Below are 25363 nucleotides of genomic sequence, written 5' to 3'. Positions count from 1 at the left end.
TGATACACACTTTCGCGCCTAGCTGAAAGGCGTTAAAGAAAAGCGCTTATGGGAGACAACCCATGTTTTTACCTACAGTACTTTGTTTTTATTTTGTGTCTTGGAAGTTGTTTACTACTGTAGCAACCTCTCCTTATCTTAGTTTTGAGTTTTGTTGTGCCAAGTTAAGCCGTTGATAGAAAAGTAAGTACTAGATTTGGATTACTGCGCAGTTCCAGATTTCTTTGCTGTCACGAATCTGAGTCCACCTCCCTGTAGGTAGCTCAGAAAATTACGCCAATTTACGAGCATAATCCTCAGATATGTACGCAACTTTCATTCAATTTGAGCATTTTCGTTTGAGCAAGTCTGGTGCCATTTTAAAATTCGTCAATACGAACTGTTCTGTTTTGACAGATTCTGCCTTTTATTTCGCATTGCCTCTTTCGCTATGTTGGATGAATTTCTTTGATCCATTAATGTCCAGTAGCATTATGCAATGTCCAGAAGTGTTAAGAATGATTGTGTCACCTCTGAATATGTCAATTTATATTGTGCACTAACCCTCTAATGAGTTGTTTCGAGTTTGGTGTGGAGGAAGTTTTCAAGGATCAAGAGAGGAGTATGATGCAACATGATTAAGGAGAGTGAAAGCTCTAAGCTTGGGGATGCACCCGGTGGTTCACCCCTGCATATATCAAGAAGACTCAAGCGTCTAAGCTTGGGGATGCCCAAGGCATCCCCTTCTTCATCGACAAATTATCAGGTTCCTCCCCTGAAACTATATTTTTATTCGGCCACATCTTATGTGCTTTTTCTTGGAGCGTCGGTTTGTTTTTGTTTTTGTTTGAATAAAATGGATCCTAGCATTCACTTTATGGGAGAGATACACGCTCCGCTGTAGCATATGGACAAATATGTCCTTGGTTTCTACTCATAGTATTCATGGCGAAGTTTCTCCTTCGTTAAATTGTTATTGGAAAATGATATATGTAGTAATTGCTATAATGTCTTGGATAATGTGATACTTGGCAATTGTTGTGCTCATGTTTAAGCTCTTGCATCATATGCTTTGCACCTATTAATGAAGAAATACATAGAGCATGCTAAAATTTGGTTTGCATATTTGGTCTCTCTAAGGTCTAGATAATTTCTAGTTTTGAGTTTGAACAACAAGGAAGACGGTGTAGAGTCTTATAATGTTTACAATATGTCTTTTATGTGAGTTTTGCTGTACCGTTCATCCTTGTGTTTGTTTCAAACAACCTTGCTAGCCTAAACCTTGTATCGAGAGGGAATACTTCTCATGCATCCAAAATACTTGAGCCAACCACTATGCCATTTGTGTCCACCATACCTACCTATACTACATGGTATTTTCCCGCCATTCCAAAGTAAATTGCTTGAGTGCTACCTTTAAAATTCCATCATTCACCTTTGCAATATATAGCTCATGGGACAAATAGCTTAAAAACTATTGTGGTATTGAATATGTAATTATGCACTTTATCTCTTATTAAGTTGCTTGTTGTGCGATAACCATGTTTATCGGGGAACGCCATCAACTCATTGTTGAATTTCATGTGAGTTGCTATGCATGTTCGTCTTGTCCGAAGTAAGGGCGATCTACACTGAGTTGAATGGTTTGAGCATGCATATTGTGAGAGAAGAACATTGGGCCGCTAACTAAAGCCATGATTCATGGTGGAAGTTTCAGCTTTGGACAAATATCCTCAAATCTCTAATGAGAAAAGAATTAATTGTTGTCAAATGCTTCAAGCATTAAAAGAGGAGTCCATTATCTCGTTGTCTATGTTGTCCCGTATGGATGTCTAAGTTGAGAATAATCAAAAGCGAGAAATCCAAATGCGAGCTTTCTCCTTAGACCTTTGTACAAGCGGCATAGAGGTACCCTTTGTGAAACTTGGTTAAAGCATATGTATTGCGGTGATAATCCAGGTAGTCCAAGCTAATTAGGACAAGGTGCGGGCACTATTGGTACACTATGCATGAGGCTTGCAACTTATAAGATATAATTTACATGATGCATATGCTTTATTACTACCGTTGACAAAATTGTTTCATGTTTTCAAAATCAAAGCTCTAGCACAAATATAGCAATCGATGCTTTTCCTCTATGAGGACCATTCTTTTACTTTCAATGTTGAGTCAGTTCACCTATTTCTCTCCACCTCAAGAAGCAAACACTTGTGTGAACTCGTGCATTGATTCCTACATACTTGCTTATTGCACTTATTATATTACTCTATGTTGACAATATCCATGAGATATATATGTTACAAGTTGAAAGCAACCGCTGAAACTTAATCTTCTTTTGTGTTGCTTCAATACCTTTACTTTGAATTATTGCTTTATGAGTTAACTCTTATGCAAGACTTATTGATGCTTGTCTTGAAGTGCTATTCATGAAAAGTCTTTGCTTTATGATTCACTTGTTTACTCATGTCATACACATTGTTTTGATCGCTGCATTCTCTACATATGCTTTACAAATAGTATGATCAAGTTTATGATGGCATGTCACTCCAGAAATTATCTTTGTTATCGTTTTACTCGCTCGGGACGAGCAGTAACTAAGCTTGGGGATGCCGATACGTCTCCAACGTATCGATAATTTCTTGTGTTCCATGCCACATTATTGATGTTATCTACATGTTTTATGCACACTTTATGTCATATTCGTGCATTTTCCGGAACTAACCTATTAACAAGATGCCGAAGTGCCGCTTGTCGTTTTCTCGCTGTTTTTGGTTTCGAAATCCTAGTAAAGAAATATTCTCGGAATTGGACGAAATAAAAGCCCAGGGGCCTATTTTCTCACGAAGCTTCCGAAGTCCGAAGACGAAACGAAGTGGGGCCACGGGGGAGCCAAACCCTAGGCGGCGCGGCCCCCCTTGGCCGCGCCGCCCCGTCATCCGGGGCCCCCGTGCCCCCTCTCGACTTGCCCTTCCGCCTACTTAAAGCCTCCGTGACGAAACTTCCAGCACCGAGAGCCACGATACGGAAAACCTTACCGAGACGCCGTCGCCGCCGATCCCATCTCGGGGGATCCTGGAGATCGCCTCCGGCACCTCGCCGGAGAGGGGAATCATCTCCCGGAGGACTCTACACCGCCATGGTCGCCTCCGGAGTGATGAGTGAGTAGTCTACCCCTGGACTATGGGTCCATAGCAGTAGCTAGATGGTTGTCTTCTCCCCATTGTGCTATCATTGTTGGATCTTGTGAGCTGCCTATCATGATCAAGATCATCTATCTGTAATTCTATATGTTGCGTTTGTTGGGATCCGATGAATAGAGAATACTTGTTATGTTGATTATCAAAGTTATGCTTATGTGTTGTTTATGATCTTGCATGCTCTCCGTTACTAGTAGATGCTCTGGCCAAGTAGATGCTTTTAACTCCAAGAGGGAGTACTTATGCTCGATAGTGGGTTCATGCCTCGCATTGACACCTGGGACGATGGATGAAAGTTCTAAGGTTGTGTTGTGCCGTTGCCACTAGGGATAAAACATTGATGCTATGTCTAAGGATGTAGTTGTTGATTACATTACGCACCATACTTAATGCAATTGTCTCGTTGCTTGCAACTTAATACCGGAGGGGGTTCGGATGATAACCTCGAAGGTGGACTTTTTAGGCATAGATGCAGTTGGATGGCGGTCTATGTACTTTGTCGTAATGCCCAATTAAATCTCACTATACTCATCATGATATGTATGTGCATTGTCATGCTCTCTTTATTTGTCAATTGCCCAACCGTAATTTGTTCACCCAACATGCTCGTTCGTCTTATGGGAGAGACACCTCTAGTGAACTGTGGACCCCGGTCCAATTCTCTTTATCGAAATACAATCTACCGCAATACTTGTTTTTACTCGTTTTCTCTCGCAAACAATCATCTTCCACACAATACGGTTAATCCTTTGTTACAGCAAGCTCGGTGAGATTGACAACCTCACCGTTTCGTTGGGGCAAAGTACTTTGGTTGTGTTGTGCAGTTCCACGTTGGCGCCGGAATCTCCGGTGTTGCGCCGCACTACATCCCGCCGCCATCAACCTTCAACGTGCTTCTTGGCTCCTCCTGGTTCGATAAACCTTGGTTTCTTTCTGAGGGAAAACTTGCTGTTGTGCTCATCATACCTTCCTCTTGGGGTTGCCCAACGAACGTGTGAAATACACGCCATCAAGGGGAAAACCCTACCGTTTGTTATTTATTCCCGAAAATAGCCAAGTACACGAGAGAAATATACTACTCCATGAGTAGTAACACTAAGGCTAGCCATAGTGCTAGTATCATGCGCATTGGTCTCACAAAAATGCTCATGTGGCAGCTAATTAAGTAGGAGAGAGGAGATTAGAGTAACATAGGTAGATACTGTATCATAGAGCAAACAACGAGAAAAGTTAATGCTAAACAAATCTTGTACACAAATTGGCATTGAGATTCTAAAAAATAATAAATATAGCATGACTATGATACTACTCCATGATACTACCCACTATAGGAACAGTATCATGTAGTAGTATCATATGTGTCTTTTACGTGATTTTTGTTTGACAAAGAATTACTTTAAATATATAAAGATTGTTTGTATGAAATTAGCATCATTAGAAAGTGCTTTTCAATACGAATCCAACGATATTAATTACATATAATATAATCAAGAGTGTGTTGCTCAATTTTTATTGTCAAAGTTCGTCTTGGAATACGCGTGGGCCTTATTCCTTGGGACGGAGGTAGTACTTACCACTATGACTAGTCTAATATAAAAATGGTAGACCATGCGTGGTAGCTCTGCTCAGGCATTTATTCCCAGCGGTCATATCAAGCCATTATCACAAACAAAATCAGTTACTCCCATGTCCTCCGAACTACAATTAAAAAATGCCTCTGAAATATTTCGGACTTAATTGGCTAGTGGTTTTGCAGCTCAACTGATTTTGAGTTTGAGTGTGGCTACAGTCGATGCTATATCTGTATCTGTCCATCTATATCTATATCTGTCCACCTATCCACTATATATAGAAAAAATCTCAGTTTTTGAAATCAGATAAGCCATCACCATGATGCACACGCAATTATTGGCCGTTGGCACATCAGTTCTCCAACGCTTGATCCAACGGTCAAAGTTCCCTTTTTTAATAGAGCGGTCAAAATTCATTTGATTCGCTCGGGAACTACGCGCGCCAAAACGAGTCTAGGGTCACATCAAGTCATAATCAGAACCAAAGTCGGTTCCCATGTTCTCCAATTCAAAACGCGTACAAAATATTTCAGTGTGTGAAATAATTGTATTCGATAGGCAGGAGGTACTAAATGCTACGGCTTCGAGATTGTGAATTAGACTGGTTGTTAAGCTATTGATTATATGGAGTCGAAATTTGGTACTCTAGCATACATAAGTATCTCTGTTCACAACTCGCCTCTACGTAGCAGGAACAGTTTGTTGAGTTGCAACGACAACACAAAGGAGAAGCCACTGTTCCGTTCATTGCACTCAATACGACGATGAATGAACTAGACCAGCTTGACAAGCTTCTAGACCTCGGGCTATATGTAGAAAGTCTGGAAATCAATGGATCACGTGAAAATAATCGGTGTCAAGCTTTAATGCACTAGCCAACGCGACCAAAAGTACGAACCGATGGAAAGGGCTAGGCAATCCACTTTATACATCTCAACATAGCCAACGCAACAAAAAGTCCAAACCGACGAAAGGGCTAGACCGGGAGAAGAGAAGAGAAGGTTTGCGAAAGCGATGACTCGAACTTGAGACTATGGGCTCTGATACCATGTCAAAGCTTCATCCACAAGCCAACGGAACCACAAGTCAGAACTGATAGAAAGGGCTAGGTAATCCACTTATAATATTAACAATCAGCAGGGTTCCGGTTCAAAAAAAATCCACATCACAACAAGGAAACGACCACCAAGATCATAGCAATTGCAGATAAATGCACCTACGAAATATGCTCAGATTAAGGAACCATTTTACAAGACCAAGATACTGACCTGCCACGCTATCCCCGTTCATCTCCAATTATCTAGCAGATACTCTTCTTACTACTTACTAGCATTCCTAACCTGCTCCAGTAGGGCCTCCTTTCGTGCCGCTATCGTTCTAAAATTGTCGACTTCTAGTCTTAGCGCAGCTCGATGCAGCTCGCTCTACTTGGAGTTTCTCCTCTAGAACTTGAGCATGCAAATACTTTGACTTGGACATGGACTTGCACTTCACCAGCTCCAAAGCATTCCGTAAGAAAGTGTTTTTGGCAATGCCTTTCTTTTTTATTGCCATGGAAAATGCCTTCACACATTCTTCATCGGTTTTTTCCAGACCGTTTTTACCGGGTTTTGCCATCTCTAATTTCATATCTTCCTGCAAAAAATTCAGTTCGTACACATGTGTAAACATGATAGTTACTACAGAGAAACTTGTTGGTAGTAGATTTATCATGTGTATGACCTACTTTTATTCCTACAGTTTGGCATGTCCGATTCACATCACATGAATTTTAATAAACATCTATAATATCATATTGACATGTACTTTACTACTCCTACAAGTTGGGATGTGAGTCGTCACAAAATTTCAATCTTAGAGAAGACTTACAAGAACACTTCGTGCGACTTCTCCAATCACTTCAAGTTTGTTCTTCCGGCATGCTTCACAAATCTCCGCGCAGTCATCTCTTTGTTTGGTTCCCTTTTACTTGCATTATGTAACATCTCGCATTTTAGTACTACCATTTATAAATCGAATAACGTGATTGAAATGGAGGATCATAATATAAGATGCACACCGGTGTATATACTCGCATGATCTTTTACTAAAATATTTCTAAATAGCAAGTATAAAACAACATGTCCTTACTTTTTGCCGAATGTGCACTATAAGGTTACGAGATCCCGTACGGCTAGGTAAAAGTAGTTTACCGCTTTCCGATTCTCGTTTAGCCAAATTCCGCAAAAAGGATACTAGTGAGACACTCGCTATAAATAAGAATCTAAGATGTGATCTCGGTCTCGCCTTACAAATCATACCATATTCTTTGGATCGGACCGAGTGCTTCACAAGATCTCCCCACCGTTTGTCGGTCATTTGCTTAAGAGGAGATCTAGTTGGAACACTCCCAAGACTCTTTCCAGTTGAAGTATTTCTTCTTTAGCCTCGCCGCGATATTGGCGCAGACAGTCTGAGAATAGACTGTTGAGAACATGCTTTACTTCCTCTTGGTCCTCATCGAACTCGAACTTTAACTGTTCACAACAATATAAACCGTTGGTGCGATATACATAGAGCCAACAACAAGCTAGAAGAAACGGGACGTGCCAATGTGGAATACTAGTATGAGTAACATTACCAAGAGAAAGATGACTTACGTGTAACCTGTGCACTAATTTTTCAAAATGCGCAGAGGTGTCTACGTGCTCTTTCCATGTTGGGAAGATAGGAATTTCATTCCTGACAAAAATTCCTACATCCGATGCTAATTTACAAGATTCTTCTGGGTCCAGTGGCCTTCGCCACCTACGATAGATGAAAGGCGAAATCTTGATTCCTTCCCAGCAAGCTTAGCTACGAACATTTTCCCTACTGTTGGGCCCCTCGTTTTTCTTGATCGTGGTGCAACTACAAAGTTAAGCATTACATCAAGCTATCATAAAGTATAACTGTATAATGGAGAATGAAACTATAAGCATTAGAAAATGTACCTTCTTCGGTGTGGGGCTCATCCTCAGGGGAGTTGTCTATGGCAGGACTAATATGGGTCAGTGGGAGATCATCAACAGTTTGTTGATGTGCTAGCAGTGTTTGGCCAGTTGTGGTTGTGTCAGCTGGGACTGGTACAAGTGTGTCCTTGGGTAGTATTTCCTACCACAGCCATCGCTGATCCCAATTGTGGCTGAGAAGTTGCCGTGGAAAGTGGTTCGCCGCCAATTGTGGTTGAGAAGTTGATGTGGAAACCGGTTCTGCTACCAATTGTGGCTGAGAAGTTGCTCGTGGAAACCGGTTCTGCCGCCAATTGTGGCTGAGAAGTTGCTGTGGAAACCGGTTCTCGCTGCCGATTGTCGCCGGTTGATCGGATTGGTAACAGGTGGCTGATTCAACCGCTTGGGGTGTTCACCACGTTTTTTATTTCAGTACTCTTAGCATTTGTGTTATTTTCTTCAGCCTAGTGCCATGAATCGCTGAGACCGTCTAGTAGCGTAAGCAGATTTCTTTTTTGGTTGCAGCTGTTCTATCACCGATTCGATGTACTGTTGCAAGGTCTTCCTCTCATTGGTGGTTCCTGCGAAATTCTTACTTGAAGCTGTAGATTCCTAGCACACATAAACGATATTTCAGTCTACAGAAGTCCCATATATGATGATATGCAAATGGAATAGAATGAAGAATAGTAAAGGATGACGTGCATGCTGAAACATATATATGATGCGTTAAGGAGACCTAGAGGTGGCATGTGAACATGTTTGGTGGGATTCAGGATACAAGTATACAACACATGGAAGTTGCAACAGATATCTCCAAGTAAAAAACAGAAATCACCTGGTGGGGTTGAGGAGAATGGTCAGGCAAGGCATCTTCCTGAGTCAGCTCTCCAAGAGGCTCAGCAGGATCAAATTGTGAATCATAACATTGTTCTTTATCTTTGGGGAGGGGAAAGGGTTCTTCTCCGATTTTGTTCAGGTTTGCACTAGAGGCAATAGCGTTACATGATGTTTGTGCCCACACGGCTTGCAAATCTGCTACATATCTTCCGTCTCCGTTTCTCTTTTAATTCATTCTCGTAGTGCAATAATATCTAGCATGCATTACAAAAAAAAATGCTAATGAGATGGCGGTGCAAGTAAGCAAAAAAAATACTTTTCGAAATCACCTGCATAAGGAAAGCGGCCATATCAATCTTCTTGGGAGTGTGCGCGTGTACGCTTTGGTTTCCTGCCGTGGACAATGGAGGCACTTTGTGTACCCATCTCTCCAGTCCGGTGGACGGAAGGAGTCGGGGATTAAGATACGAGAACCCGGCGACGGTGAATGTCACTGACAAGGCGGCGGTGGAAGTCGGCTACGGAGGAGCTCGTATGGTAAGTGGTCGTCGGTGGGGGTGGGGGGAGGTGGAAGCTACTCCGGCTTGCTAAAAAGCAAGGGAGACGGTGGAACATCGTCGGTCACTACGGTGGCCAATGAGAAGGCAGTAGTGCTGGTGTGGGAATGGGACAGTGGGCCGGCGCCGGCGCCGGCGTGTGAGATGATCCGGTGGGTCATGCAAGGTGGAAGCGTGAGAGAGAGATGCGGGGTTCGGCGCCGCCGGTGATAAGTCTAAATTGAGCGGTCCGGGGGGATAAGATCGACACTGTACTTATTTCACATCGCTTTGAATTTTGGAAGCGGGGGGGAGGTTTCGGCGGGAATTTTGGGGCAGAGTTGAAATTATTACTGGTTGGTGGAAAACTATGGAACCCTAGCCTACGAAATCCTAGGTCTGAAGCTGAGGGCCCTTTTGTTGTGGCTTTTTTTTGGCTTTTTGGCTTTGGCAAAAGCAAAAAAAGCACCTATTTAGAAACCAAAAGAATAGGATCTTTGTTTTTGGCTTCCAAAATCCAAAAGCCAAAAAGCCAAAAAAAGCCGCAACAAAAGGGCCCTGAGTAGGTTCGGGGTCAAGGCGATATGCTTGTTGGTTCTTGGGTGCATATGATCTCTTTATTTCGAAATTCATCTTCTATACATTTTGAAATGTCAAGAAAGAATAAAACGAAAAATGCATGTGTACTTCTTCGCTTGCTATATACACATAAAATATTTCAATGGAAAATCGAATAGTAATTTGGGCTATGTAAAAAAGAGTTACTCCGTAAAAAAATTGTGCTAACCATAAGGCTTTTTATGAGACATGTTTTCTCTCTTTTTTTACATCGGCCATGAAAAAAACTTGTTTTTTTACATCAACCATGAAAAATACTTTTTTTACATCGACCATGAAAAATACTAGGAATTTGCTAAAGTTATATTTTCCATCTTGTACAAAATTAAAAATATCTTTAAAACAAACAAATCTCTAATGTCTAGGTGTAACATCTCTACTAGTAGTAGTATATACTAGTAAATTGCACGTGCCTTGCACGTGAGAGCTCTTTTTTTTAGTGAAACAACTTCGATGCAATAAGAATTCGATCTTTTTTTAACAAAGGAGGGGGCCCAAGGGCTTGGATACCATTAAGTGCAACAGAGGGGTACATATTACAGATTGCAGTCAACAGTCACTTGGGTTGAAAGCCAATGCAAGCCCGCCTACATGATAGCAGGATTTTGTGAAGCTTTTATACTTAATTGGTCAAACACGCGAAGCATGTGCCATTTACTTGTACAACTTTATCGGAAAATAATTACTTGTACAAGCTAGTTCCCCTAAGTACTACCAGCACATAAGTAAACAAAGGAACCAGGGACAACAATCTATTCATATAGCGGCTCTTGCATCACCCTTTGAAAATCATCTACCTGCAAAGATGAGTGCAGAGTTTCTGCTCGTGCTTTCACCTGTTCCAAGATCGTCCAGCTTGATCTCATGGACATCCGCATCAGCCAAAGCGGTAACCAAGTTGCCAGCCACTAGCTTCGCAGATCAGCAACAAGCATGTAGGCCATCTTGAATTGTAGAATTCCATCCTCGGTTCATTTCTTTGTTCCGCCAAGTGGCCACATCCAAGTCCTTTTGAAGACGCCTAATCTTAGCTTCCCCAGTGCCACATCCTTCTGTTTTGTTCCTACAAACGTTTGCATCACTGGAACTCTGGACATCTGTGCTACAATGCTCCTTGGCAGGGACATGAGCAGTCACTTGCTTCTGCGATTTGCCATGCATTAAATCAATCAGCAGATTAAAAGGAAATATGTTGGTTGATTCATGTCACCACTTTGAGCAACCCATGAGTTTCTAAACCTTAAATGGAGTCTAAAACATTGCAATAAAAGGGTGGGTGCATCATTTGGATGCAGAGGCCAGGGCGACCCTATTTTCAAGAAAAAATTAGGAAATCTGAAATCTATATCTATATCTCTACCATCTATACCACTCCACTCCTGTTGACAGTTTGATCTCTTTCAGTACATTAGATTATGTCATGTTTAAAACACTATTATAAAATTACCTCCTTAATGTTGAGCTCGGGAGGATCCAGTATGTGCCGATCCTAGGTGGCCCCTCAAATGATTGCTTGCTAGAACAATAGGACCAAATCCCGCCTCCTTTCTACCAATGTCCGCATCACCGGCGCGCTCACCTGTCTTTGTTAGGAACATGAGCAAGTGGCTAGCTGCTGCAAATCAAAGTTCATCAAATCAATCAGCAAACAACACATATGAAATTTGAGCAAGTGCGGCTAAATACCTTCTTCGAGCAGCAGCCCCACGGGATCGTCCTTTTGGCGGCACATCACACGGGTGAAAAATCTCGGCAACGACTTGGGGTGCGGTGATTTTGTCCCATTCCACAGTATGCCGATCGAGGCTGCAATTATCTTATTCTGCAAGATATTTTGCCTCCGAGATTCTTCGTAGGCATTCTCGAGTGGAATATCTAGCAGGCATTACAAAAAAAAACAGATGCTAATAACAAGCAGTGGAAGCAAGCAATAAACTAGTCTCGGAAATCAAATACATAACAAAAGCTGCCGGACAAAGTGTTCAACCTTGGTCGACTGGGGAGGTGGCGCGTTGGCCGTTCGGTTTGGTTCGGTGGATCATGGTGGCGCTTTGTGTACCGATCTCGCCGGCCGGTACGATGAACCAGTGAGTCGGGGAAGCAGATCCGACGAAGCGGACGGAGTGTGGTTGACGGCGTCGCTGAGCTGGCTCCGGCGCGGTGGATGTCGGCTACGGATGGAGGACTGAGAGGGAGCGAGACGGACTAGGAGCGAGGTAGGGAGAGAGGCCCTTGCTTGTCCGTGGGTGTGGCTGGATATAGGGGAAATGAAAGCCCTAGAAGATAGCATCCTCGCTAATATCCTAGTACAAAACAATTGAACTAGAAAATCCCGCCAATATATGGTGCTGAATTGCGGGCGGCTCATAGCTTGTGCACAAATAAAATGGGAAAATCCAAAAAATGTAGTTCAACAAAAAAAACTCTAGTAGGCAAAGTCGCTAGCTCGCCATGAGACGATGCACTCCGCCAAAAAAATGTGACAAGCTAGTTTGCTATGGATCTTGCATTAACCCTGCTCGATAAAATGGTGGGCACAAAAGACAAGCTAAATCAAAAATAATGGTGGTAGAAAGATGTAAACTCTTCAATGTAAACTCTACTAAACAGGGCCAACTCCAAAACATGCCTCATATTATTTGTACTTCCTCCGGTCCATATTAACTCGCCACTAAAATGGATGTATCTACAAATACATCCATTTGAGTGGCATGTATATGGATAGGAGTAGTAGATCAAGGAGTTGCGAGACAGTGGAGGAAATGAGGTGGGGAGGAGGAGGGTGACGACCGGACCCCCACCTCCACGGCACCGCATAAATAGAAGCTAAAATATGTGAAACAATGGAGGAAATGAGGTGGGGAGGAGGAGGGCGACGACCGGACCCGATAACAGTACTCCCCCGGTCGAACTGCTCCTCATGTCGCGCAAGGTGAAAAAAGGGGTATTTTTTTCATTGACTTGATGGAGAAAAAAAATCTTCTTTTTAGCCCCAGCGTCACCGCAGATCAGGTGACATGCACCTATTGCATGTCACCGTGTGACATGCGGTTTAAATTCAAATTTAAACATTGCGAACAAATCTGGAAAAAATCATGCATGTTCACAACACATATTAAAATAACCCCTAAAAATTTCAGATCAAAATTCGAAACATACATCGAGAAAAAAAGAGAAATCTGTCATGAATAGTTCCCGAATTCAAATCTGAGTTTCTATGTAGACTATTCACATCTGAGTTTCTCTTTTTTTCTCGATGTATATTTCGAATTTTGATCTGAAATTTTTAGGGGTTATCTTAATATGTGTTGTGAACGTGCATGATTTATTTCAGATTTTTTCGCAATGTTTCAATTTGGATTTAGGCCGCATGTCACACGGGGTGCATGTCACCTCGCTACCGCTCGAGAAATGGAGGCCCTCTCCGCTGGGCTCCAATAAAAGCTTCACTGCTCGTGTCAGACTGTTGAAGACAGTGGCAAGTGCATGTCAGGGGGACAGAGAATAAATTGCGTCCACGCGTCGGCGCGTGCTGTCTACCCCAAACCCTAAACTCCGTCTTATGAAGTCAAGCATGCATGAAGAGAAGTGGTTTTTGGTTTCAAACATGGAAATTTCAAAAACCCTCCCAAGAGCTACATTTTGGAGTGACTAATTATTCATATTCATGATTTAAACTTGTTTAAATGGGCATAAAAATGGGCATAAAATTCAAAATAAATCAAAATAAATCGAAATAAATGAAAAACCAAGGCACATAGTCTTCTTATGTCATATAGTAAGCATTCAATTAAGTTGATAAACAAGGTCTAGACATATTCAAACCAGAAAAAACATGTATCTCCCGGTAACCCTGAACTCTGTCATATGAAGTCAAGCATGAAGAGATGTGGTTTTTGGTTTCAAACATGGAAATTTCGAAAAACCTCCCAAGAGCTTCATTTTGGAGTGACTAAGAAGCATACATGCTTACTTTTTCATATTCATGTTTTAAACTTGTTCAAATCTTGGTCAACCCTAGGATTTGACCAAGATTCAAATGGGCATAAAAATTCAAAAAAAACAATGAAAAACCAAGGTCTTCTTGTCATATAGTAAGCATTTAATTAAGTTGATAAACAAGGTCTAGACATATTAAACCTGAAAATTCATGTATCTACCCCCTAACCCTAAACTCTGTCTTATGAAGTCAAGCATGAATGGTGAAGAGAAGTGGTTTTTGGTTTCAAACATGGAAATTTCAAAAACCCTCCCAAGAGCTTCATTTTGGAGTGACTAAGAAGGATACATGCTTACTTTGTCATATTCATGTTTTAAACTTGTTTAAGTCATGGTCAAACCTAGGATTTGACCAAGATTCAAATGGGCATAAAAATTCAAAAAAAATCAAAAACCAAAGCACATAGTCTGTGTATGTCATATAGTAAGCATTCAATTTGATAAACAAGGTCTAGACATACTCAAACCAGAAAAATCATGGAAATTTCAAAAACCTCCTGCGAGCTTCATTTTGTAGTGACTAAGAAGGATCGATGCATGTTACTTTTCATATTCATGTTTTAAACTTGTTTAAATCTTGGTCAAACCTAGGATTTGACCAAGATTCAACAAATGGGGATAAAATTCAAAAAAAGCAATAAAATGAAAAACCAATGCACATAGTCTTCTTATGTCATATAATAAGCATACAATTAAGTTGATAAACAAGGTCTAGACATATTCAAACCAGAAAAATCATGTATGTGGCTACCCCTAACCCTAAACTCTGTCTTATGAAGTCAAGCATGAAGAGATGTGGTTTTTGGTTTCAAACATGGAAATTTCAAAAACCCTCCCAAGAGCTTCATTTTGGAGTGACTAAGAAGCATACATGCTTACCTTTTCATATTCATGTTTAAAACTTGTTCAAATCTTGGTCAAACCTAGGATTTGACCAAGATTCAAATGGGCATAAAAATTCAAAAAAATGAAAAACCTAGGTCATCTTATATATGTCATATAATAAGCATTCAATTAAGTTGGTAAACAAGGTCTAGACATATTAAACCTGAAAAATCATGTATCTACCCCTAACCCTAAACTCCGTCTTATGAAGTCAAGCATGCATGGTGAAGATAAGTGGTTTTTGGTTTCAAACATGGAAATTTCAAAAACCCTACTAATTAAGAGCTTCATTTTGGAGTGACTAAGAAGGATACATGCTTACTTTTTCATATTCATGTTTTAAACTTGTTTAAGTCATGGTCAAACCTAGGATTTGACCAAGATTTAAATGGGCATAAAAATTCAACAACAAAATCATAAACCAAAGCACATAGTCTTTGTATGTCATATAGTAAGCATTCAAGTTGATAAACAAGGTCTAGACATATTCAAACAAGAAAAATAATGGAAATTTCAAAAACCTCCCACGAGCTTCATTTTGGAGTGACTAAGAAGGATCGATACAGGCTTACTTTTTCATATTCATGTTTTAAACTTGTTTAAATCTTGGTCAAACCTAGGATTTGACCAAGATTCAACAAATGGGGATAAAAATTCAAAAAGTAATCGATAAAATGAAAAACCAGTGCACATATTATTCTTATGTCATATAGTAAGCATTCAATGAAGTTGATAAACAAGGTCTATACATTATCAAACCAAAAAATCATGTATCTAGCTACCCCTAACCCTAAACTCTGTCTTATGAAGTCAAGCATGCATGAAGAGAAGTGGTTTTTGGTTTCAAACATGGAAATTTCAAAAACCCTCCCAAGAGTTACATTTTGGAGTGACTAATTAAGAAGGATAGATGCTTAATCTTTATATTCATGATTTAAATTTGTTAAAACCATGGTCAAACCTAGGATTTGACCAAGATTCAAATGGGCATAAGAATTTAAAAAAATCAAAAAATGAAAAAGCAATGCACGCATAGTCTTCTTATGTCATATAGTAAGCATTCTCAATTAAGTTGATTTTAGAGTGACTAAGAAGGATGCAGGCTTCCCTTTTCATTTTCATGTTTTAAACTTGTTTAAATCTTGGTCAAACCTAGGATTTCACCAAAAGATTCAAATGGGCATAAAATTTCAGGAAAAAATCAAAAGAATGAAAAAACAAAGGACATAGCATTCTTATGTCATATATATAGTAAGCATTCAAGTTGATAAACAAGGTCTAGACATATTCAGACTAGAAAATCATGTATATATCTACCCCTAACCCTAAACTCTGTCTTATGAAGTCAAGCATGCATGAAGAGAAGTGGTTTTTGGTTTCAAACATGCAAATTTCAAGAACCCTCCCAAGATTTACATTTTGGAGTGACTAAGAAGGATAGATGCTTAATTTTTATATTCGTGATTTAAATTTGTTTAAACCATGGTCAAACCTAGGATTTGGCCAAGATTCAAATGGGCATAAGAATTAAAAAAAAATCAAAAAATGAAAAACCAAGGCACATATAGTCTTCTTATGTCATATAGTAAGCATTCCCAATTAAGTTGATTTTAGAGTGACTAAGAAGGATGCAGGCTTCCCTTTTCATTTTCATGTTTTAAACTTGTTTAAATCTTGGTCAAACCTAGGATTTGACCAAAAGATTCAAATGGGCATAAAATTTCAGGAAAAAATCAAAAGAATGAAAAAACAAAGGACATAGCATTCTTATGTCATATATATAATAAGCATTCAAGTTGATAAACAAGGTCTAGACATATTCAAACCAGAAAATCATGTATATATCTACCCCTAACCCTAAACTCTGTCTTATGAAGTCAAGCATGCATGAAGAGAAGTGGTTTTTGGTTTCAAACATGCAAATTTCAAGAACCCTCCCAAGATTTACATTTTGGAGTGACTAAGAAGGATAGATGCTTAATTTTTATATTCGTGATTTAAATTTGTTTAAACCATGGTCAAACCTAGGATTTGGCCAAGATTCAAATGGGCATAAGAATTAAAAAAAATCAAAAAATGAAAAACCAAGGCACATATAGTCTTCTTATGTCATATAGTAAGCATTCTCAATTAAGTTGATTTTAGAGTGACTAAGAAGGATGCAGGCTTCCCTTTTCATTTTCATGTTTTAAACTTGTTTAAATCTTGGTCAAACCTAGGATTTGACCAAAAGATTCAAATGGGCATAAAATTTCAGGAAAAAATCAAAAGAATGAAAAAACAAAGGACATAGCATTCTTATGTCATATATATAGTAAGCATTCAAGTTGATAAACAAGGTCTAGACATATTCAAACTAGAAAATCATGTATATATCTACCCCTAACCCTAAACTCTGTCTTATGATGAAGTCAAGCATGCACATGAAGAGAAGTGGTTTTTGGTTTCAAACATGGAAATTTTAAAACCCCACCAAGAGCTACATTTTGGAGTGACTAAGAAGGGTAGATGCTTAATTTTTCATATTCATGATTTAAACTGGTCAAACCTAGGATTTTACCAAGATTCAAATAGGCATAAAAATTCAAAATAAATCAAAATGAATGAAAAACAAGGCACATAGTCTTTTTATGTCATATAGTAAGCATTCAATTAAGTTGATTTTAGAGTGACTAAGAAGGATGGAGGTTTCCCTTTTCATTTTCATGTTTTAAACTTGTTTAAATCTTGGTCAAACCTAGGATTTGACCAAAAGATTCAAATGGGCATAAAATTTCAGAAAAAAATCAAAAGAATGAAAAAACAAAGGACATAGCATTCTTATGTCATATATACAGTAAGAGCATTCAAGTTGATAAACAAGGTCTAGACATATTCAAACCAGAAAATCATGTATATATCTACCCCTAACCCTAAACTTTGTCTTATGAAGTCAAGCATGCATGAAGAGAAGTGGTTTTTGGTTTCAAACATGGAAATTTCAAAAACCCTCCCAAGAGCTTCATTTTGGAGTGAATAAGAAGGATATATGCTTAATTTTTCATATTCACGTTTTAAACTTGTTTAAATCATGGTCAAACCTAGGATTTGACCAAGATTCAAATGGGCATAAAATTCAAAAAAACAATAAAATGAAAAACCAATGCACATAGTCTTCTTATGTCATATAGTAAGCATTCAATTAAGTTGATAAACAAGGTCTAGACATATTCAAACTAGAAAAATCATGTATCTACCCCCTAACCATAAATATTGTCTTATGAAGTCAAGCATGAAAAGAAGTGAGCCTAGCTCACTTGGTTAGGGAAGTGGATGTACAACCCATGCAGCCACCCAGGTTCAAATCTTCAGGGATGCGAAAATTTGGGTTCTTATTATTTTTTAAAAAAATCACTGTAGGGGTTTCCCCTACCGTATTCCTTTCAAAAAAAAGTCAAGCATGAAGAGAAGTGGTTTTTGGTTTCAAGCATGGAAATTTCAAAAACCCTCCCAAGAGCTACATTTGGGAGTGACTAAGAAGTATATATGCTTAATTTTTCATATTCATGTTTTAAACTTGTTTAAATACATGAAAAACCAAGGCACATAGTCTTCGTAATTATGTCATATAGTAAGCATGCATTCAATTAAGTTGATAAACAAGGTCTAGACATATCCAAACAAGAAAAATCATGTATCTACCCCCTAACCCTAAACTCTGTTTCACGAAGTCAAGCATGAAGATATGTGGTTTTTGGTTTCGAACATGGAAATTTCAAAAACCCTCCCAATAGCTTCATTTTGAAGTGACTAAGAAGCATACATGCTTACATTTTCATATTCATGTTTTAAACTTATTCAAATCTTGGTGAAACCTAGGATTTGACCAAGATTCAAATGGGTATACAAATTTTAGAAAAAAATTAAAAAAATGAAAAAACAAGGCACATAGTCTTCTTATGTCATATAGTAAGCATTCAATTAAGTTGATAAACAAGGTCTAGACATATTCAAACCAGGAAAATCATGTATCTACCCCATACCCCTAGCTAAACTTTGTCTTATGAAGTCAAGCATGCATGAAGAGAAGTCGTTTTTGGTTTCAAACATGGAAATTTCAAAAACCTCCCAAAAGCTTCATTTTGGAGTGACTAAGAAGGATCCATAGGAAACTATGTACTAATACAATATAATAATCACCCGAGTTATTAGAGCAACAAGTCCGTCACTTACGTGTGGTTCCCATGCGTGAGGTCCCACACTTCAGTGAGCACAAGTCACGTACGCTAGGTAGGCAAACTCCCAGCCATCTTCTTTGTCAAGAGAGAGGCATCAAGACTCTCTCTCTCTCTCCATCTCTCCAATTATCCACCTCCGTTGGCTGCCGGTTTTGGCTTGGCGTTTCTAGCTCAGCTCGGAGGCCATGGTGTGCAGGCTCTGTAGCCATGCCGATTTGGTCGCGCCAAGTTGTTCGTGCCCGGCTCCGACGAGGATCAATCCGGACGGTGGCTGTTAAGGACCCGATCGCATTTCTTGCCTTCAGCCTGGGGTCTACCATGTAAATCTTAGGGATTTAGACGTAATTTCCTGTTTATTTTGTGTCCTGCTGTAAACTGTGCTCTGATGCGTATTGGAAAATCTGGGTCCTTCAGGATCGTTCGTTCGGTTGTCCCTCTAAAAAAATCTCTCTCTCATTCTCGGCCTCGCTCGCTCGCACCCCTGCGCACTGACAACCCTGCACAACAGTCAGCATCACCCGAAAAAATCTAGACACCATAAATAAGTGGGGCCCCGTGACTGCTCTCCCTTCGTCTCCTCCCGTGTGATCCCTCTTCCTCCGACTCCCGACCTTGCGGAAAAGAAAAATGAAATGAAAGAGTTTCACCGGACGGGCAAACACATGTGCTGCCTAGTAATAATAATAAAAACGAAAAAAAATCGACCTACGAATCTATTATTAAATAAGCTAAACTAGGGTTTTGCCCAAGTACTACGGATCAATTTCTGAAAATCCAACTACGGGGTTCGATTTGGCCTGCTAATATAAAATTATATAATCCGAACTAGTATTCCTCTAAAAAATCATTTTGGTATGCATCGTTTGGTACTTTTGATAGCAAGAGTGCTTACTCCCTCCGTTAGCAAAAGTCTTCATTTTCATGTTTATGAAGTCAAGCATGAAGAGAAGTGGTTTTGGGATTCAAACATGGAAATTTCAAAAACCTCCCAAAACTTCATTTTAGAGTGACTAAGAAGGATACAAGCTTCCCTTTTCATTTTCATGTTTTAAACTTGTTTAAATTATCTTGGTCAAATCTAGGATTCGACAAGATTCAAATGGGCAAACATATGATAAGTGATGCAAATATCATTTCTAAGTGCGGGCAAACCAGCCTTTAGCTTAACATATTACAAGATTTCAGAAAATTGAGTGGGGGCAGCTGCCCCCTTGGCTATAGTCCGGATCCGCCCATGCTATAGTTTGAGGCCATTTGGATGACGTCGAAAAAAATCTTTGATTAGAAATGGGGTTGTTCGAACCCCGTAGTTGGATTTGTTTGAACCTTGATCTGTAGTACTGGGCAAAACCCTAGTTTAACCTATTTAATTATAGATTCGTAGGTCGATTTTTCTACCTTTTTATTATTACTATGCAGCACATATGTGTTTGCCCGTCGAGTGAAACTCGGAGGAAGAGGGATCACTCGGAAGGAGAGAAGAAGGAGGGAGAGCATTATGGTGTCTCCCCTTTTTCGGGTGATGATGTTGACTGTTGTGCAGGGTTTGTCAGTGAGCAGGAGGTGCGAGCGAGCGAGTCGAGCGAGGCCGAGAATGAGAGAGATTTGTTCTTTTTGTGAGAGGGACAACCGAAGGATCCCGAAGGACCCGGAGACTTCCAATACGCATCCCGATGCGTCTTCTCTTGACAAAGAAAATGGCCGGGAGTTTGCGGACCTATTGCACGTGACTTGTGGTCACTCGAAGTGCGGGACCTCACGCATGGGCACCACACGTAAGTGACAGACCTGTTGGTGTAAAAACTCGGTTGATTATTATAGTGCATTAGAACAAAGTTTCCTATGGATTCAAGGGTAGGAAATCCAAGTTAACTCATTTACATGACATTAATTTTTCCATGAAGCAAAGTTAACACATCTATCAATTGGTACATTTTGGAGTGACTAAGAAGGATCCATGCTTACTTATTCGTTTTCACGTGTTAAACTTGTCTAAATCTTGGTCAAACCTAGGATTTGACAGAGATTCGAATGGGCGGAAAATTAAAAAAAATCAGAAAAATGAAAAACCAAAGCACATATTCAAACCAGAAAATCATGTATATATCTACCCCTAACCCTAAACTCTGTCTTATGAAGTCAAGCATGCATGAAGAGAATTGGTTTTTGGTTTCAAACATGCAAATTTCAAGAACCCTCCCAAGATTTACATTTTGGAGTGACTAATAAGAAGGATAGATGCTTAATTTTTATATTCGTGATTTAAATTTGTTTAAACCATGGTCAAACCTAGGATTTGGCCAAGATTCAAATGGGCATAAGAATTTAAAAAAAACAAAAAATGAAAAACCAAGGCACATATAGTCTTCTTATGTCATATAGTAAGCATTCTCAATTAAGTTGATTTTAGAGTGACTAAGAAGGATGCAGGCTTCCCTTTTCATTTTCATGTTTTAAACTTGTTTAAATCTTGGTCAAACCTAGGATTTGACCAAAAGATTCAAATGGGCATACAATTTCAGGAAAAAATCAAAAGAATGAAAAAACAAAGGACATAGCATTCTTATGTCATATATATAGTAAGCATTCAAGTTGATAAACAAGGTCTAGACATATTCAGACTAGAAAATCATGTATATATCTACCCCTAACCCTAAACTCTGTCTTATGAAGTCAAGCATGCATGAAGAGAATTGGTTTTTGGTTTCAAACATGCAAATTTCAAGAACCCTCCCAAGATTTACATTTTGGAGTGACTAAGAAGGATAGATGCTTAATTTTTATATTCGTGATTTAAATTTGTTTAAACCATGGTCAAACCTAGGATTTGGCCAAGATTCAAATGGGCATAAGAATTAAAAAAATCAAAAAATGAAAAACCAAGGCACATATAGTCTTCTTATGTCATATAGTAAGCATTCTCAATTAAGTTGATTTTAGAGTGACTAAGAAGGATGCAGGCTTCCCTTTTCATTTTCATGTTTTAAACTTGTTTAAATCTTGGTCAAACCTAGGATTTGACCAAAAGATTCAAATGGGCATACAATTTCAGGAAAAAATCAAAAGAATGAAAAAACAAAGGACATAGCATTCTTATGTCATATATATAGTAAGCATTCAAGTTGATAAACAAGGTCTAGACATATTCAGACTAGAAAATCATGTATATATCTACCCCTAACCCTAAACTCTGTCTTATGAAGTCAAGCATGCATGAAGAGAAGTGGTTTTTGGTTTCAAACATGCAAATTTCAAGAACCCTCCCAAGATTTACATTTTGGAGTGACTAAGAAGGATAGATGCTTAATTTTTATATTCGTAATTTAAATTTGTTTAAACCATGGTCAAACCTAGGATTTGGCCAAGATTCAAATGGGCATAAGAATTTAAAAAAATCAAAAAATGAAAAACCAAGGCACATATAGTCTTCTTATGTCATATAGTAAGCATTCTCAATTAAGTTGATTTTAGAGTGACTAAGAAGGATGCAGGCTTCCCTTTTCATTTTCATGTTTTAAACTTGTTTAAATCTTGGTCAAACCTAGGATTTGACCAAAAGATTCAAATGGGCATAAAATTTCAGGAAAAAATCAAAAGAATGAAAAAACAAAGGACATAGCATTCTTATGTCATATATATAGTAAGCATTCAAGTTGATAAACAAGGTCTAGACATATTCAGACTAGAAAATCATGTATATATCTACCCCTAACCCTAAACTCTGTCTTATGAAGTCAAGCATGCATGAAGAGAAGTGGTTTTTGGTTTCAAACATGCAAATTTCAAGAACCCTCCCAAGATTTACATTTTGGAGTGACTAAGAAGGATAGATGCTTAATTTTTATATTCGTGATTTAAATTTGTTTAAACCATGGTCAAACCTAGGATTTGGCCAAGATTCAAATGGGCATAAGAATTAAAAAAAATCAAAAAATGAAAAACCAAGGCACATATAGTCTTCTTATGTCATATAGTAAGCATTCTCAATTAAGTTGATTTTAGAGTGACTAAGAAGGATGCAGGCTTCCCTTTTCATTTTCATGTTTTAAACTTGTTTAAATCTTGGTCAAACCTAGGATTTGACCAAAAGATTCAAATGGGCATAAAATTTCAGGAAAAAATCAAAAGAATGAAAAAACAAAGGACATAGCATTCTTATGTCATATATATAATAAGCATTCAAGTTGATAAACAAGGTCTAGACATATTCAAACCAGAAAATCATGTATATATCTACTCCTAACCCTAAACTCTGTCTTATGAAGTCAAGCATGCATGAAGAGAAGTGGTTTTTGGTTTCAAACATGCAAATTTCAAGAACCCTCCCAAGATTTACATTTTGGAGTGACTAAGAAGGATAGATGCTTAATTTTTATATTCGTGATTTAAATTTGTTTAAACCATGGTCAAACCTAGGATTTGGCCAAGATTCAAATGGGCATAAGAATTAAAAAAAATATCAAAAAATGAAAAACCAAGGCACATATAGTCTTCTTATGTCATATAGTAAGCATTCTCAATTAAGTTGATTTTAGAGTGACTAAGAAGGATGGAGGCTTCCCTTTTCATTTTCATGTTTTAAACTTGTTTAAATCTTGGTCAAACCTAGGATTTGACCAAAAGATTCAAATGGGCATAAAATTTCAGGAAAAAATCAAAAGAATGAAAAAACAAAGGACATAGCATTCTTATGTCATATATATAGTAAGCATTCAAGTTGATAAACAAGGTCTAGACATATTCAGACTAGAAAATCATGTATATATCTACCCCTAACCCTAAACTCTGTCTTATGATGAAGTCAAGCATGCACATGAAGAGAAGTGGTTTTTGGTTTCAAACATGGAAATTTTAAAACCCCACCAAGAGCTACATTTTGGAGTGACTAAGAAGCGTAGATGCTTAATTTTTCATATTCATGATTTAAACTGGTCAAACCTAGGATTTTACCAAGATTCAAATAGGCATAAAAATTCAAAATAAATCAAAATGAATGAAAAACAAGGCACATAGTCTTTTTATGTCATATAGTAAGCATTCAATTAAGTTGATTTTAGAGTGACTAAGAAGGATGGAGGTTTCCCTTTTCATTTTCATGTTTTAAACTTGTTTAAATCTTGGTCAAACCTAGGATTTGACCAAAAGATTCAAATGGGCATAAAATTTCAGAAAAAAATCAAAAGAATGAAAAAACAAAGGACATAGCATTCTTATGTCATATATACAGTAAGAGCATTCAAGTTGATAAACAAGGTCTAGACATATTCAAACCATAAAATCATGTATATATCTACCCCTAACCCTAAACTTTGTCTTATGAAGTCAATCATGCATGAAGAGAAGTGGTTTTTGGTTTCAAACATGGAAATTTCAAAACCCTCCCAAGAGCTTCATTTTGGAGTGAATAAGAAGGATATATGCTTAATTTTTCATATTCACGTTTTAAACTTGTTTAAATCATGGTCAAACCTAGGATTTGACCAAGATTCAAATGGGCATAAAATTCAAAAAAAACAATAAAATGAAAAACCAATGCACATAGTCTTCTTATGTCATATAGTAAGCATTCAATTAAGTTGATAAACAAGGTCTAGACATATTCAAACTAGAAAAATCATGTATCTACCCCCTAACCATAAATATTGTCTTATGAAGTCAAGCATGAAACGAAGTGAGCCTAGCTCACTTGGTTAGGGAAGTGGATGTACAACCCATGCAGCCACCCAGGTTCAAATCTTCAGGGATGCGAAAATTTGGGTTCTTATTATTTTTTAAAAAAATCACTGTAGGGGTTTCCCCTACCGTATTCCTTTCAAAAAAAGTCAAGCATGAAGAGAAGTGGTTTTTAGTTTCAAGCATGGAAATTTCAAAAACCCTCCCAAGAGCTACATTTGGGAGTGACTAAGAAGTATTGTGACAACCCATATTTTTAAGTTATTAAATAATTAGAGTTGGAAAATAATTAGCTTCTAATTAGTTTGATTTGTGCTAATTTATAGTTTTTAAATTGGGTGCTAATATTTTGTAAGCTATAAATATTAGAGGGGATAATATTAGTGAGATTAGAACCTAAATTGTTTATGCATGTTAGAAGTATCGATGCACCATCTAGTTGATCAAGCAAAATAGAAACATGTACTAGTAGCTAAACTAGTTTTGAGTACGTGCATGTATCAATGTCTAGTACTAGTTCTAGCCACGTGAGCATATGTGAGATATTTTAGGAAGCGGCAACGTGGCTTAGCATTAGAGGTAGATTGAGATGTGTGGAAAGCTCACGATGGCTAGCTAGTCGGCAGAGTTTGTCTACGTGGAGATGTGCATGGTTTCTAGCCTGTGAAGTGTTGACACGTTAGCTAGCTTAGCGCTGAAGACTTGCTCAGATATTTTATCTAGAACCGACGTAGTCTCCCCCTATAAATAGCTAGTGCTGCTGCTCTCAGTTGCACGCCGGCAGCTAGCGCTGCACTTCACACACGCAGTTCAATCTTTTAGTTAATTACTTCTATAAATGTTCAAAGTCTACCCGGCCAACCAGGGCACCCAAAAGGG

The sequence above is a fragment of the Lolium rigidum genome, chromosome 2, assembly GCF_022539505.1.
Source record: "Lolium rigidum isolate FL_2022 chromosome 2, APGP_CSIRO_Lrig_0.1, whole genome shotgun sequence".
NCBI classification, from domain to species: Eukaryota; Viridiplantae; Streptophyta; class Magnoliopsida; order Poales; family Poaceae; genus Lolium; species Lolium rigidum.
Note: the sequence above shows the minus strand (reverse complement) of the source record.